Below are 13,432 nucleotides of genomic sequence, written 5' to 3'. Positions count from 1 at the left end.
TGCATGCACTAAAAGGATAAAATGGGGCCCTTGCCGGATTGGCTCAGTGGATAGTGTCGGCCAGAGGACTGCAGCGTCTCAGACTTGATTCTGGTCAAGGGTGTGTACCTCAGTTACAGGCTCAATCCCTGGCCCTGGTGGAGGCACTTCCAGGAGGCAATCAATCAATGTGTCCCTCTCATATTCATGTTTCTCTCCTCCTCCCTTTCACTTGCTAAAAGTCGATAGAAAAATATCCTCTGGTGAGGATTAACAACAACAGAAGGATCAAGTGGGGGACACCACTCTCAGTATGTACCCTATCACCAATGCTTACAGAGGGGAAGGCAGGCAGTTCCAGACTCACAGGTGAGCATGCCTGGCTCCTATAGCTAGAGGCCCACTGCCTGTCCCAGCTCCTGGGCCTGAGACACGTGGGTGACAAAACACTCCTACACGTCTGTCAGCCTGAGATGCTGACAGCGGATACGCTGCTGACCTGGCCACAGAGAATGGGGTTCCTCCCCACAGGCCCTTCATAAACGCTTGTGACCTGCACACACAAATGAATGAACCAACAGCTAATGCACACAGGCTCTCAGGTACTTTCAGAAGGCTGTGTCTGCAACAATAGCGCGTCACTCCAGCTGTGCGGGAGGCAGGCTGATCAGTAACTCCACTCCTAGGAACCGACCATCACTTTCATTGGCAAAGATTTTCCTCCCAGAGACATTTGTAACACTGCAAATTACAACTAAGAAAAAAGAGGATTTCTACCTTCAGAGGGCCAGGTAAGCAAGCCACAAAATTGCTACAGGGTGTCCATGAAGACTTCATAATGACATGGAAATGATTAGAACAGCACATAAAAAAAAGGCTGGTTATAAAACTGTATGTACAGTATGTCAATACCTATAACATAAGAATAGGGGAACTTGCAAGAACATCCTATATAATAAAGATGTAATATGCAAATTAACCCTCACGCCTTCACAAGATGGCTGTCTACGACCGGCAGGGAGGGGTTAGTGAGGGGTGACCAAACGACTGAACAAGCAAGCTGCATGGGGCGATCAGTCCAGCAGTGGGGGCAGTTAGGAGTAATCAGGCTGTCGGGGATGGGGAGGGTACTTAGGGGCAACCAGGCAGGCAGGCAGGTGAGCAATTAGGAGCCAGTGGTCCAGGATTGTGAGAGGGATGTTTGACTGCCCTGAGGGGTCCTGGATTGTGAGAGGGATGTTCTACTGGGCTAAGGTGACCACCCCCCCTCCTGTGCATGAATTTCGTGCACTGGGCCTCTAGTAAAAATATAATTGTTAGTTTTTCTATCCATTCCACCATTCTATATTTCCTAAATTGTCTATGAGCAATGAGTTAAGAAAATCAAATTGACAGAATTTCTAAAAATGCTGTTCCCTGATACTTTCCTAGTACCCAGGTGTGTAACAGGTGTCTCTGTCCCCTGACCCTGCTTCCTCTCCCTCTCTCTTGCCCCCAGAACCTGACGCCAACAGCCCTCCCAGCCCTGCCACAGCATTGACCGTGTTACCACACCTGCAGCCACTCCTCCCGAGAAACCCTGCTCCAAGGCTGGGAGGCCCTGCCTGACACGCTCTGGCCCACAGACCCCAGTCCGGGCCTGGCTACTCCACTTCCCAGCTCTGCGGCCCTGGACAAGTTACTGACCTGTCTGAGACTCCACTTCCTCCTCAGGAAAATGGAGCTGACCACACCTGACAGGGCACTGATGTTCAGGGAGCTAACGGTCCCCACCTCACGGGCCCCCATCTGCTGGCTCCACCAAGCCTCGTGAAGGCTGAGGTTCGATGTGCTAGCATGCGAACAGCTGTGAGCGTGCTCTGGCTGCTGCCTCACTCCGAAGGTTGGCCCCAGTCTGCTGGTTCCACCAGGCCCCGTGAAGCTGGAATTCTTTATCCTCCATCTGCCTAAGTCTGGGCACCTGCCCTCTCCTGAAAGCAGCAGAGAAAAGCAGCTTTGCCCACCACATGGTTTCTTGACCGATATCCCCATTTCCCTGCTGACCCCTCCACTCCTTCAGAGGACACCAGCCCAACTTGCGCTCCTCAAAGCTGAAGTCCATCTTGGCATTTTCTTTCTTCTTTTCTTTTCTTTTTAAATATCCCTCTGACTTTTGTGTAGAAGGATATGTTTCTTCTTTAAAAAAAAAAAAAAAAAAATTATATATTTTATTGATTTTTTTTTTTTTTTTTTTTTTTTTTTAACAGAGAGGAAGGATAGAGAGCTAGAAATATCCATGAGAGAGAAACATCGACCAGCTGCCTCCTGCACACCCCCCACCGGGGATGTGCCCGCAACCAATGCACATGCCCTTGACTGGAATCGAGCCTGGGACCCTTCAGTCCACAGACCCACGCTCTATCCACTGAGCCAAACCGGTTTTGGCGATTTTGGCATGTTCACTTGAGGCCCTGCTGACTCCTCTAACCCTCTTCCCCTCTACACCAACACCCTCCCGGGCACCCCAAAACAGTGCTTGGCTCTCAGTGCTGTCTTTTAGTCACAGGGCTTTCCACATGCTTCCTTCCTGAACAGTCTGTATTTATCCTTCTCTCCAACTCCCCAGGCATTTAATGAGCACCAACTGCAGCCCGGCTCCATGGCAGGGGCGGGGGGGGGGGGGGTGTTGGGGGGAGGGGGTCAGAGGGAAGAGGCTCTTTCGGGTTCCTGACCTCAGGGAACTCTCAGGCTTGTCAGAGAGATGGTGAATAGTCACCTTCCAGTGTGGTGAGTGCTGTGGAGACAGACGTGTGCCACTGGCTGGGGGGCCTTGTCTAGGCTGTGACCACAGCTCAGCCTGGGACACTTTCTAAGGGGAGACACTTGGAGCTCTCCCAGTGTTAGGAGGCAGGGAGGATGGGTGGGCTGGGGGAGGGATTTCCCAGGCGGATTTGTCCAGGACAGATGTGGGGTGAGTGAAGTGTACCCTGGGAGTTCACAGAGAGGATTTCTGGAGAGAGTGTTTTGAAGGAAGAAGGTGCTGGGCTCCGTTTGGGATGTGCAGAGGGTCAGGGGAGGTGATATACACGGGATTTCAGTTTTGCAAGAAGAACAGAGTCCGTGGCTGCATGAGGGCGATGGCAGCACTGCAGTTTGACTATACTTCCAGCCACGGAACTGTACGCTTACAAATAATTAAGATGGCAAATTTTACATTACATGTATTTCACCGCATCTTTTTAAAAGTATGTCTTTCATTTAGGTATAGACCAGTGGTTGGCAAACGCATTCGTCAACAGAGCCAAATATCAACAGTACAACGGTTGAAATTTCTTTGGAGAGCCACATTTTTTAAACTTAAACTTCTTCTAACACCACTTCTTCAAAACAGACTCACCCAGGCCACGGTATTTTGTGGAAGAGCCACACTCAAGGGGCCAAAGAGGCACATGTGGCTTGCGAGCCGCCGTTTGCCGACCATGGGTATAGGCAATCTGGACACCTGGAGTTGAACAGTATGTCTGTGTCCAGAGAGGTGACAGCAAATCTTTCTCAGCAACTGCGGACTACTCCTCAGCAGTGGAAGAGAAGGGTAGGCTTGGGGAAGTGTTTTCCCAAGGTGATGGGACGACAGTCTTCAACAATGAGCTTGAGCCAGAGATGCTCGTTTTATCAGACCGGAGGGAAGGAAGAAAGAAGAGGAGCTAGAAGATGAAGGAGGAGGGGTAAAGGTGAGGAGGCTCTGAGCATCAGGGCCACAGGTGGTGGGTTGTCTGGAGAGGTGAGAACAGCAGGCGGGACACCTGGAAACAGTAAGATGCTGGTGTGGGAGTAACAGGGAGGTGGGATGCAGGGAGGGCCTAGCCGGCTGCAGAGCACAGAGTAGAGTGAGAGAATGTCACTAAGCCTGGGGCAGCGGGCCTCAAAGCACAGTGGATAGAGCATCAGCCTGCAGACTGAAAGGTCCCAGGTTCAATTCTGGTCAAGGGCATGTACCCTGGTTGCAGGCACATCCCCAGTAGGGGGTGTGCAAGAGGCAGCTGATCGATGTTTCTCTCTCATCGATGTTTCTAACTCTCTATCCCTCTCTCTTCTTCTCTGTAAAAAGTCAATAAAATATATTATTTAAAAAAAAAAAAGAAAGAAAGAAAGAAAAGAAAAGAAAAGAAAAAAGAAAAAAGAAAAAAAAAAAGCACGGTCCCTGGTCTCTGGGCCAACAGCAACACTCAGGAGCTTGTTGGTAATGCAGATTTTCAGCTCTCAAACTCACCAGAGAGTTTGACTCAGACCCACAGAAATCAGAAACTCTGGGGGCAGGGCCTAGCAGCCCGTGTTATCACAAGTGATTCTGGTGTGGCCAAGTTTGAGAAGCACTAGTGTAAAACACAGAGATTCAACAGAATGTTCATTATCTTTTTTATACGAACAAAATCAGCCTAGCAACTTCTACCTAAGAGAGCAAGAAACGCACAGCTGCTTCAATGTCAACACAATTTATGTCTACGGTTAGAGAAAAGCCAAAGCCCATTATTAACAAAGTTACAGAAAGACAGACTCTCTAATGAACTTCCTTAGGTGAGATCCAGAAAACACACCTGAGATCTGAAGGCTTGAAACTGTACAACATGGGTACCAGTCTCTGCTTTGTGACTACCTGTGTGCCCTCCAGGGCCTCAGTTTCCCCAAATGTAAGATTGAGCTGGGAAGGCTCTTTCCAGCTCTGACACTATATGATTCTTTCTGTCCTGAAAGAAATGACCTCAAACTAAATGCTTTCACATAGCTGAGCCTTGGGATGGAAAATAACATTTTAACCGCTAAAACAGAATAAACCAGTTAACTAGAAAACCTTTCCCAAGTTCAGCCAGTGCCCATGCCTTGCACTCAAAGAACTAGAACTGTCCTTCACTAACTTGCTTTCCCCTGAAAGCCACCGATGCCCAGAGTTATACAAATACTGTACTGCCTGGATTGTGTTTGTGCGGCCACATGACTGCGATGCCCCAGAAAAATGTACATTCCCACTTTTATCCTGTAATATTTTTCAATCTGGGAAATCAGGGATGGTATTTTTTTTTTTTCCCCCGAGAAGGAAAATGGATTAAAGTACCAAACCACACAGTCCCCACCTATGCCCAGAGAGTCTGGGCACTGGGCATTACAACTCTAGGCTTCCTGATAAATAGCCCCCTACTGACCTTATTACTGGGATTCCTAGATGCTCATTTCCTTCCTGGTTTCTCTGAATCCAGGTTTCTCTGCACCCACCCGTCACCTGATGACCATCCTCTTGTGCCTGGGTCCCCAATGACACCTGCTTCCCTGCCTCTAGAGAAAGCAGCAAGTTGGTTCTGACCTCTTCCACCCAGGGCTGGAAGAGGGAATGGGTGTTCGTGCAGGAAGACAGGGTGCAGGTGTGAGCACCAGGAAACCAGAAGGAAAGTTCTAGGGAGACTAGTTTTCGGCCCCACCTCACCTGCACACCCTGGCTCTCACATTCCATTAGGATTTGGTCAGTGAGAAGCTCAGCTGGCTTGTTTGTCCACGTTGTGCATATATCACAAATCCCCTCCCTCCTCCATCCAGCCTGGATACATAAGTGACAGTGCAGGCTCGGGCAATCACATGACAGGAAGGAAGAGGTAAAGGGAGGGCTGAAAGATGGCTGGTGTCACAGGAGCAAAGCATGCCAAAAGAGGTACAACCACAGGGGACTAGAGCCACGAACATGGACCGGGCCGACAATGTCAAGGAGATAAGCTTTGTCTTTATCCAGGTAGAGGAATCCTAGTGCTAGAGGGGCAGTTTCCAGGCTGATTTGCCTGCGTTGATCTTCAACCTCAAAGTCACATGTGGGTGGAGTGACCTCACACCCTCCTTTGCCTAGGGTACTCGCAGGTGAGGTTAGTTGGTTAGATGCAATTATTAATAGCCGCCCCTTTTATTCTCAAAATGTTCTGGTTCGGATGATGAATTCTGGTCACCCTATTCTTGGGCCCCTAGGCCAGCGAAGGTAAAGTCCCCGTTAGAGAAGGCAGGTTAGCATTGGGAGGGCCCTCCAGGCTGAGTCTCACCCCTCATCAAATGTTCCCTTCTGCTCTCCGGCAGCCCTGCCCCGCCATCGCCCAGGTTTGCTTGTATGCCTGCAAGGACCGCAGGCTCACTATTCCTCGAGGAAGTCTCCCTCTTTTGGGAAGAAAGCTGCGTTATAAAAACAGCAGGATTCGAAACTATGCATACTATGATTGCAACTAAATAACATCCTTCAGGAAGGAAAAGCCTGGGAGTGTGGGAAACTAGAAAACCTGCTTTTTCCTTCCACCTTATGGTGTGTTCACGCAACAAGCATTTACTGAGTGCATTTGATGTTTCAGTGGTCCTGGGCACACACTGGTGAGTTAAACACTCTCAAATTGAGGGGCATTCTACAAAACCACCGGCCTGCACGCTCCAAAAATGTCAAGGTCATAAAGGACAAAGAAAGGTTAAGGAACTATCCAGATTAAAGAATAAAGAGACATGACAACCATATGCGACCCATGATCCGGGCTTTTCTTTGTGACAAAGGATACCAACGAGACAGCTGGCAAAACCTGAAAAGGTCTATAGGTTAGAGAATAGGATTGTATCAACATTGATTTCTTGATTCTAAAAACTGTACTATCATTATATAAGAGAATGTCGTCATTTTTAGAAAAATACCTATGTAGAGAGGAAGAATAAATGCGATAAAATGGTGCCATTCAGGGAATCTGGGTGAAGAGTGTATGGGAGTTCTTTGTCCTATTTTTGGAACTTTTCTGTGTCTGAACTAGGTCAAAATAAAAATTAAACAATACGTCTCAGAATTTTTTTTTTTTAAGAAAAAAAAAAAAGACTTCACAGAGTTCACAGTGCAGCTGGGGAGACAGGTACTAAGACAAATAATTACAGTAATTAACTGCAAAACTGCACCTGTGAGAAGCTCTGTAAGAGGAGACAGAGGGTGGCATGCTGCATAGAGGCAGGTTTCCCCGACTCAGGAAGGTGAGGGAAGGCCACCAGGGAGCAGAGCCCCAGAGCATGAGCGAACCGAGGGGAGGAGGCTCCCGGCTCTCACAGCCTCCGATCTTCCTTCTGCTCCCTGACATTTAATTTTTAAGTTTTCTCCAACAACCTTGTATAAATTTGATATCCAGGTCAGGGGAGGGAAAGGTGGAGGGGGGGGGAACAGCGGGCAAGGCCTGGGTCCAGGCTGTCATCCTCCCCTCTCCCAGCCCACCCGTGATGAGGGCCAGAGCTGGTCCCTGCCTCTCTCACTAAAAACCTCCGGTCTGCCGAGACTGGTTTGGCTCAGTGGATAGAGCATTGGCCTGCGGACTGAAAGGTCCCGGGTTCGATTCCGGTCAAGGGCATGTACCTTGGTTGCGGGCACATCCCCAGTAGGGGGTGATGCAAGAGGCAGCTGATCGATGATTCTCTCTCATCGATGTTTCTAACTCTCTATCCCTCTCTCTTCCTCTCTGTAAAAAAATCAATAAAATATATATTTTAAAAAATTTAAAAAAATAAAAACCTCAGGTTTACCCTGAGGCTGACTCACCTGAGGTTAAGCGAGGGCCGGGGGCCAGGTCTTCACTCCCCGCTCTCAGAGTCAGACCAGTGCCTTTCACCCACACAGCATCCAGCCTGCCACCGCCCCTCCCTGGCCCCAGATCCTGCGCCTGGAACATCCCTTCTGCGCTGAGAGCTGGGACTCACAGCCCTGCCCTGGGAGGGGCCGTGCCTCTTCCACAGCCACTTGCAGCACCAAACAAAGTGCTTGTCCCGAAGGTCAGGGGCCTGACCACAAGGGAGGGGAACCTTTTCCCTGCCAGGTTCTGCCTCAGTGGGCTTTCAGTCATTAGCTCCTTTAAAACGGTCCATTTAAAGGACAGAGGTTCTATCATCCTCGTGTCACAGTTAAAGGACTTGTCTAGGGACAAGTCTTGGGTTCAAATCTTCACTGTCCTACTTACGAGCAACGTGCCCTTGGGGTAGCAACTTCCTCTTTCTGAGCCTCAGTTTTCTCACCCCGTCTGCAAAATGGGGCTTGTGGGGATCTGCAAGGTTCTGGGACTAGAAGGTACTGCTTACCCTGTTTTGGGGGCTCCCATAGGCTCAGCACAGAAAATCCACTCCAAGCAACACCGTGCTTAAATATTTACTAAAAGCTTGTGCATCCTGACAGCAAATCCTAGGACCTGAATTTTCCAGGGCTATTCCAATTTCAAATCCTCTGTCCTAACTTTCCACATAAACCATCAAAATGTCTCAAAAATTCCACTCTCTCAGTATCCAAACAACACCTCCCAGGCCTCCCTCCTCTTGCAAAAAAAAAAAAAAAAAAAAAAAAAAAGGCAGCACAAACATCCTTTTTCAGACTCCAGTTCCCAATCTGTAGCCAGGGAGCCCTGCAGGTCCCCCGAAGGACACGGGGTCAGGGATAAAAATCTGTGGCCATCAGCACTCGCTCACAACTCTCAGACTCGGCTGTTTTCTGGCACCACAATGCAGGGAGCCAGAGGAAGGTGGGCCAGAATCGGCAGCACCCACAGAGGGGCACAGGCTGGGGAGACAGCTCTGCCCTGACCTACCTACCAGCGGCTGCTACCCAAGGAGGCAGCCCGTCGGAGTTGAGACGAGGATTAAACGGATGCGTTCATATTTGGAAAGCACTCAGGAGCAGGGCCTGGCAGCCAGTGACCGCTCTATCCGTATTGAATAACCAAAACCAGAGGCATCCCGGTGGAAGGTGCTGGTACCCTGAAGCCAAGCCAGAGGCACCGCTCCTCTCCAAGGAAAAGAAGGGGAATGGGCACTTGGCCCTGAGTGGAGGGAAGCCGGGCCTGGACAGGGAGGGGAGAGGACCCGAACTGCAGGAGGTGGGTCCTGCGTTAAGCAAGCTCGGAAGGGGAAGAGTCACCACTCCTGAAACACACAAGGTCTCTTCATGCCTCTGAGTCTTTGCATCTGCTGTTCTTTCTGAGTACCATCTTTTCTACCTTCAAGGCTGAATTCGAATGCCAGCTACTCTATGATGTTCCCTGATGCCCATCAGAAGGTGTGGTCTCTTTGCATTTGAGTTTACCTTCTTGTAAAGTAGTTATCAAATAGATAGACTGGTAGGTAGATAGACAGACAGACAGACAGATAGATAACACACAGGTCGGTCTTCCCAACTCTAGCATGAATCTTTCCAAAACTGGGGTTCAAATTTCATCTCTGTAACCCTATTGTCTGACATATACTATCTATAATAATAAAAGCGTAATATGCTAATTAGACTGGACGACCTTCTGGACGAAGCCAGGCCTGCGAGGGCCAAGGCAGCCGCAACTACAGCGGAGGACCGAGCCCCTTAAACAAATTTCATGCATAGGGCCTCTAGTTGACTCAATAAATGTCTGAAGTTGCTGTTAAATCTGTGCTCACAGCTGGGCTTCACTGGAGGCACAGCTGGAAGCTGTGTGATGCGGATCTCTAGGTTGGGATCCCCTCACCAGATCAGATGTCAGCCAGGCGCCTACCGAGCTCTCCTGTTAGTCCCCCCTCAGGCAGGTGAAAGGGGACACCTGTGAGAACAGAGGCTGCGGACGCAGGGTTTCAAACCAGGGCAGGTGGACACTGACTGGGCCCTGTCCTGTCCTGTTCTGTCCTGTCGCTAACAGAGATGGTAAGAAGAGCTGGGGCTTGGGAAGAACACCGGCAGGCTGCCCTGCCCCTGCCAGCCTGTCAATGTCATGACAAGCATGGAGGTCCTTGGGCGCTCTAGTCCCTGCAACAGACCCTGGGAGGAGGTGAAGAGGGACTGGCCCCCCGCTGTCCAGGGACCACTGTCTGGTGGAAGGAAGGTGAGCACTGGGATTATGGTCAATAGGCACGGGACCACAAATCCTGGTCCCCTCCCAACTTGTCCCCAAACCCTGGGGGTTGGTGGGGAGGTAGGGTGCCATGTCTTCCTGTTCCCTCCAATCCCCAAAGCTGAGCCCCTCTGGTGGGTTGTTCATCTTAGAAAACGGAATCCCTCATGGGCCTGAACCCAAGGTCCCAAAGGTCAAAATCTGTCCCTCTTGCTCCTAGACTCACACTGCCTTTGCTAGCACAGTTTCCTTATCTGCAGAAGGGGACAGGGAGGACAGGGACATTAAACAATGCATGTGAAATCTCCCCGTTCACAGTCCACAGTCAATCTGCTGAGACCAGTTAGCAGCTTGGAACCCCGACTCCTTTGAGGAATAAGATGTGTCTCTAACCAGGGTTCTGACGCTTGAGTTAGAAAGTTAAAAGCTAGCAGGACACCCGCTCTGTGATACAATGCAGAAAGGAGGGCTCAGAGACAGGCGTGGTGAAGCAGTGTGGGGCTCTGCGCTGGACTCTGTGTTGACTTCGGTTCTCTCTCCTGCCCTGAGCTGTTCCTGGGGGCCTGGTCTGTGTCTGACCTGGCCTCTCCTTGACAAGGAAGTCCCCACCTTGTCACCCTGCATTCACTGGGGTCTACTGGCCAACCCTGCCTCTCCCTCTACCCCCAGCACTGCCTCTGCCATACAGCAGCAACCTGACTAATACATGCTGGCCGAACAGACTGCCTCAGCCACTCAGACAGGACTTGGGTAACTTGACCTTTTTCATTCCCCGGCTAATGTCTAATTTGCATACAGGAGTCCATTTTAGGAGATGGCAAATCACCAGAGACAACTCAGGATCAATACCGAGTATGAGGCACGTTTTATTCTACTCTAATTCTCCGCAAATTGGTATTCCATTAACTGTACGTGGGGTTTATGGGAGCTAGCTATAAACTGGAATATTTAACTAGAACGACCTACTCTCTGTCAGATAATAGCCTCCTGTTAATGTTCGACTAGTCAATCTCAGAAAGGTTTCCCACTTCCAATCTACTTCACATCTTGATTTAATCACCAGCAAAGTTATCTATTTGAAAAGTCTCAGTGCGATAAAGGGCATCTTGATACAGAACAAAAAGACCTGCCCATGGAATCAGGAAACCTGAGTTATATCCCAACTGCACCATAGAAAGTGCAATCTGCCACTCAAAGCCTCAATTTCCTCATCTGTGAAATGGGAATGACACCAGCCTCATGGGGGAGTTGTGAGGACACATATGTAATACCTAATCAATAAAGAAAAAAAATTTTTTTTAAATTTTAAATGAGTTGACATTGTGGGTACACTCTGTGCAGTTCTATAAGCCTATACAAAGATTGGTTATTATAGGAAAAACATAAGCTGAAATTCTCTAGCAACTCCAACAGGCTAATGACAGAAAGCAGGAGCGGTTCTAAAAAATAAGACAGAATATCTGCCAGATCTGGTGGCATTTCTGGTTGGCACAACAGAGGGAGAGGGATTACTACTGAAATCTAGAGAGGAGAGACCAGAGCTGCGGCTCAATAACCTACAATGCATAGAACAGGCCGCACAAAAGAGAATTAACTAACCCCAGCCATGATGTTAAGAAACCCTGATCTAAATAATCACAAAAGTTGAGTTTAGAAGCTTTTTAGATCAGAAATCCTCCTAACCCGGCTTTCCTTTCAAGCATCCTCTGCTTAAACATTTGCAGAACGGATCCTCTCGCAAAACAGCTCTTTTGTAAGTACAGCCGAACTGCCAACTTCTGGAGTTCCTGAATGTATAAAACTGCTTTTAAAGAAGATGCTCTCCGGTTACAATCCGCTAAATTGTTTTTCCAAAGCCCTTGACTTCAGCAGCAGAAGTATTCCGGGGCACAAAGACAGGGTCTGTCACTCTGCCACTAAGGCCCTTGAAGATGCTTCCCTAATTCTAATTTCCTGGTGAAATGGGAGCCGCGGGGGTCTCTAAACGAATTAAATTCACATCACGGCCAACTGCTCACTTGCTCTGTGCTGGGCACAGTGCCAAACACCTCCACATAATGTATCCCACTTAATCCACCCAACAACCCAGAGAGGTGGGCCATGATCACCGGCTGGTTGCAGGGGGGAGGAAATGAAAGATCAGAGAGGTTAAACAACTCGCTCAAGGTCACCAGCTGGCCGAGGGGGAGACCCACTTGACCGGGGAGGTCTCCAGTTTCCAAGTCGCAAGCTCTTTGCACCGCGCCTCGGACAAAGCCAGGTGTCCAGTTGTCTCAACTTCCCATGAATTTTTAAGGCCAAGTACAACTTCTCAGTGAAGTTTGGGTGGCTGATCGCGGGAATTTCCGGGGGGCTGGCTGGGCTGCGCGCTCACACGCACTCCCCCACGGCAGCGGTCTCTCCTCCGCAGGTACCGGATCCACCATTCCGTACCGCCTGCGGAGCGGGGAGGGTGTATCGGCGGCGCCGGAGTGCATGCCAGGCCCAGGAAATGCCATCTTTGAAAGCCGAGAGGCGGATTCGCCCGGGGAGCTCGGGAGGTCTGGCCGCCGAGCGGGGCTGGCTCCCTCCCCACGGGCTGGGCGCCCCCTAGGCCACCTGGGCCCGGGGCGCGCGCGGCACCGCAGGGCCCTCCGGTGGGTGCCGCCCGCCGCGCGGGCTCCGCCGCCCGTGTCCGCCCCGGTCCGGGTCGGAGCGCACGCCCACGCCCGCCGCCGCCACCGCCCGCCCGGAGCCAGCCCCACCCGGCCGGCCTGCTCCCTCCCGCCCGGCCCAGCCAGGTGCCCGCGGCCGGCGGGGGCGCCCCCTCCCCGCCCCGACGTGGCGCCGGGACCCCGGGGGCTGCCCGTCCGCCCGCCCGCACGTCCGCCGCGCGCCTGGGGACAGTGGGGGCGGGGCGGCGCCGATCGCTCCCCCGGCCCCGCCGCCCCGCGCTCGGCGCCCCGCCCCGGCCCCGCGGGGGTCGCGCCACGGCCGTACCTGCAGCATCCGGGGGCGCCGGGCGCCCAGGTAGGTCGCGCTGGCGGGCGGCGAGAGGAAGCTCGCTCGCTCGCGGCGCGACCTGGACGCCGTCTGAGCATGCCCAGTGCCGCCCGCGGGCGGCTCCCGCCGGTCCTGCCGGCCGCGACGGGCCCGCGCGCGCGGGGCGGGGGGCGGGCGCCCAGGCACCGGGCTGCCCCGAGGGGCGACCCCGCCCCCGCCCCCGCCCTGGGACAGCCTCGCCTGGACGCGCCTCCCGGCCGCCCGGACTCTGCTGCCGGGTGCCGGGCCGCCCAGGAGTCCCCTCGCGCATGCACGCAGACATTCATCCCAGAACCATTTAATTGGGCACCTACTATGTGCCCGGCCCTGGGTGATGTCATACCTAGGCATGCCAAGCAGTTGGCTCCGCAAGCCTGTGGAATAGGGAGTCGTCTTCTCCAGAGGGGCCTGCTGTCCAGTGTGCTCACCCCCTTCCACGAAGGAAGCTTAAACCTTCTTCCCAAGATTGATGGGGCCCCTGCCTCATCCCTTCCGCCTCATCTCACACCTGCCTTCCCGATGCCCGTGTGCACCTTTCTGTCCACCAAACACTCAGCACTCGGCCAGCCTCC

General features: G+C 51.8%; 1 protein-coding gene across 4 annotated transcripts in view; it reads right to left on the bottom strand.

Annotated features, from left to right (window-relative positions):
• Nucleotides 1-13,432, bottom strand: part of PTPN3 (protein tyrosine phosphatase non-receptor type 3) — a 131,972-nt gene that overhangs the window by 87,740 nt on the left and 30,800 nt on the right. For 2 of the 4 annotated variants that reach the window (XM_084899302.1, XM_084899303.1), the window contains exon 1: nucleotides 12,819-13,100. The exons of the other annotated variants lie outside the window; for them this stretch is intronic. The gene's annotated coding sequence lies outside the window, so the exon portion shown is untranslated. Of the gene's footprint in view, nucleotides 1-12,818; nucleotides 13,101-13,432 lie in introns of those variants that run through there. 4 annotated transcript variants of the gene reach the window in all.

This window comes from Pipistrellus hanaki, assembly GCF_964339955.1.
Source record: "Pipistrellus hanaki genome assembly, chromosome: 11".
NCBI classification, from domain to species: Eukaryota; Metazoa; Chordata; class Mammalia; order Chiroptera; family Vespertilionidae; genus Pipistrellus; species Pipistrellus hanaki.
The sequence above is the reverse complement of the archived record's forward strand: the minus strand, read 5'-3'. Positions and strand labels throughout refer to the sequence as shown.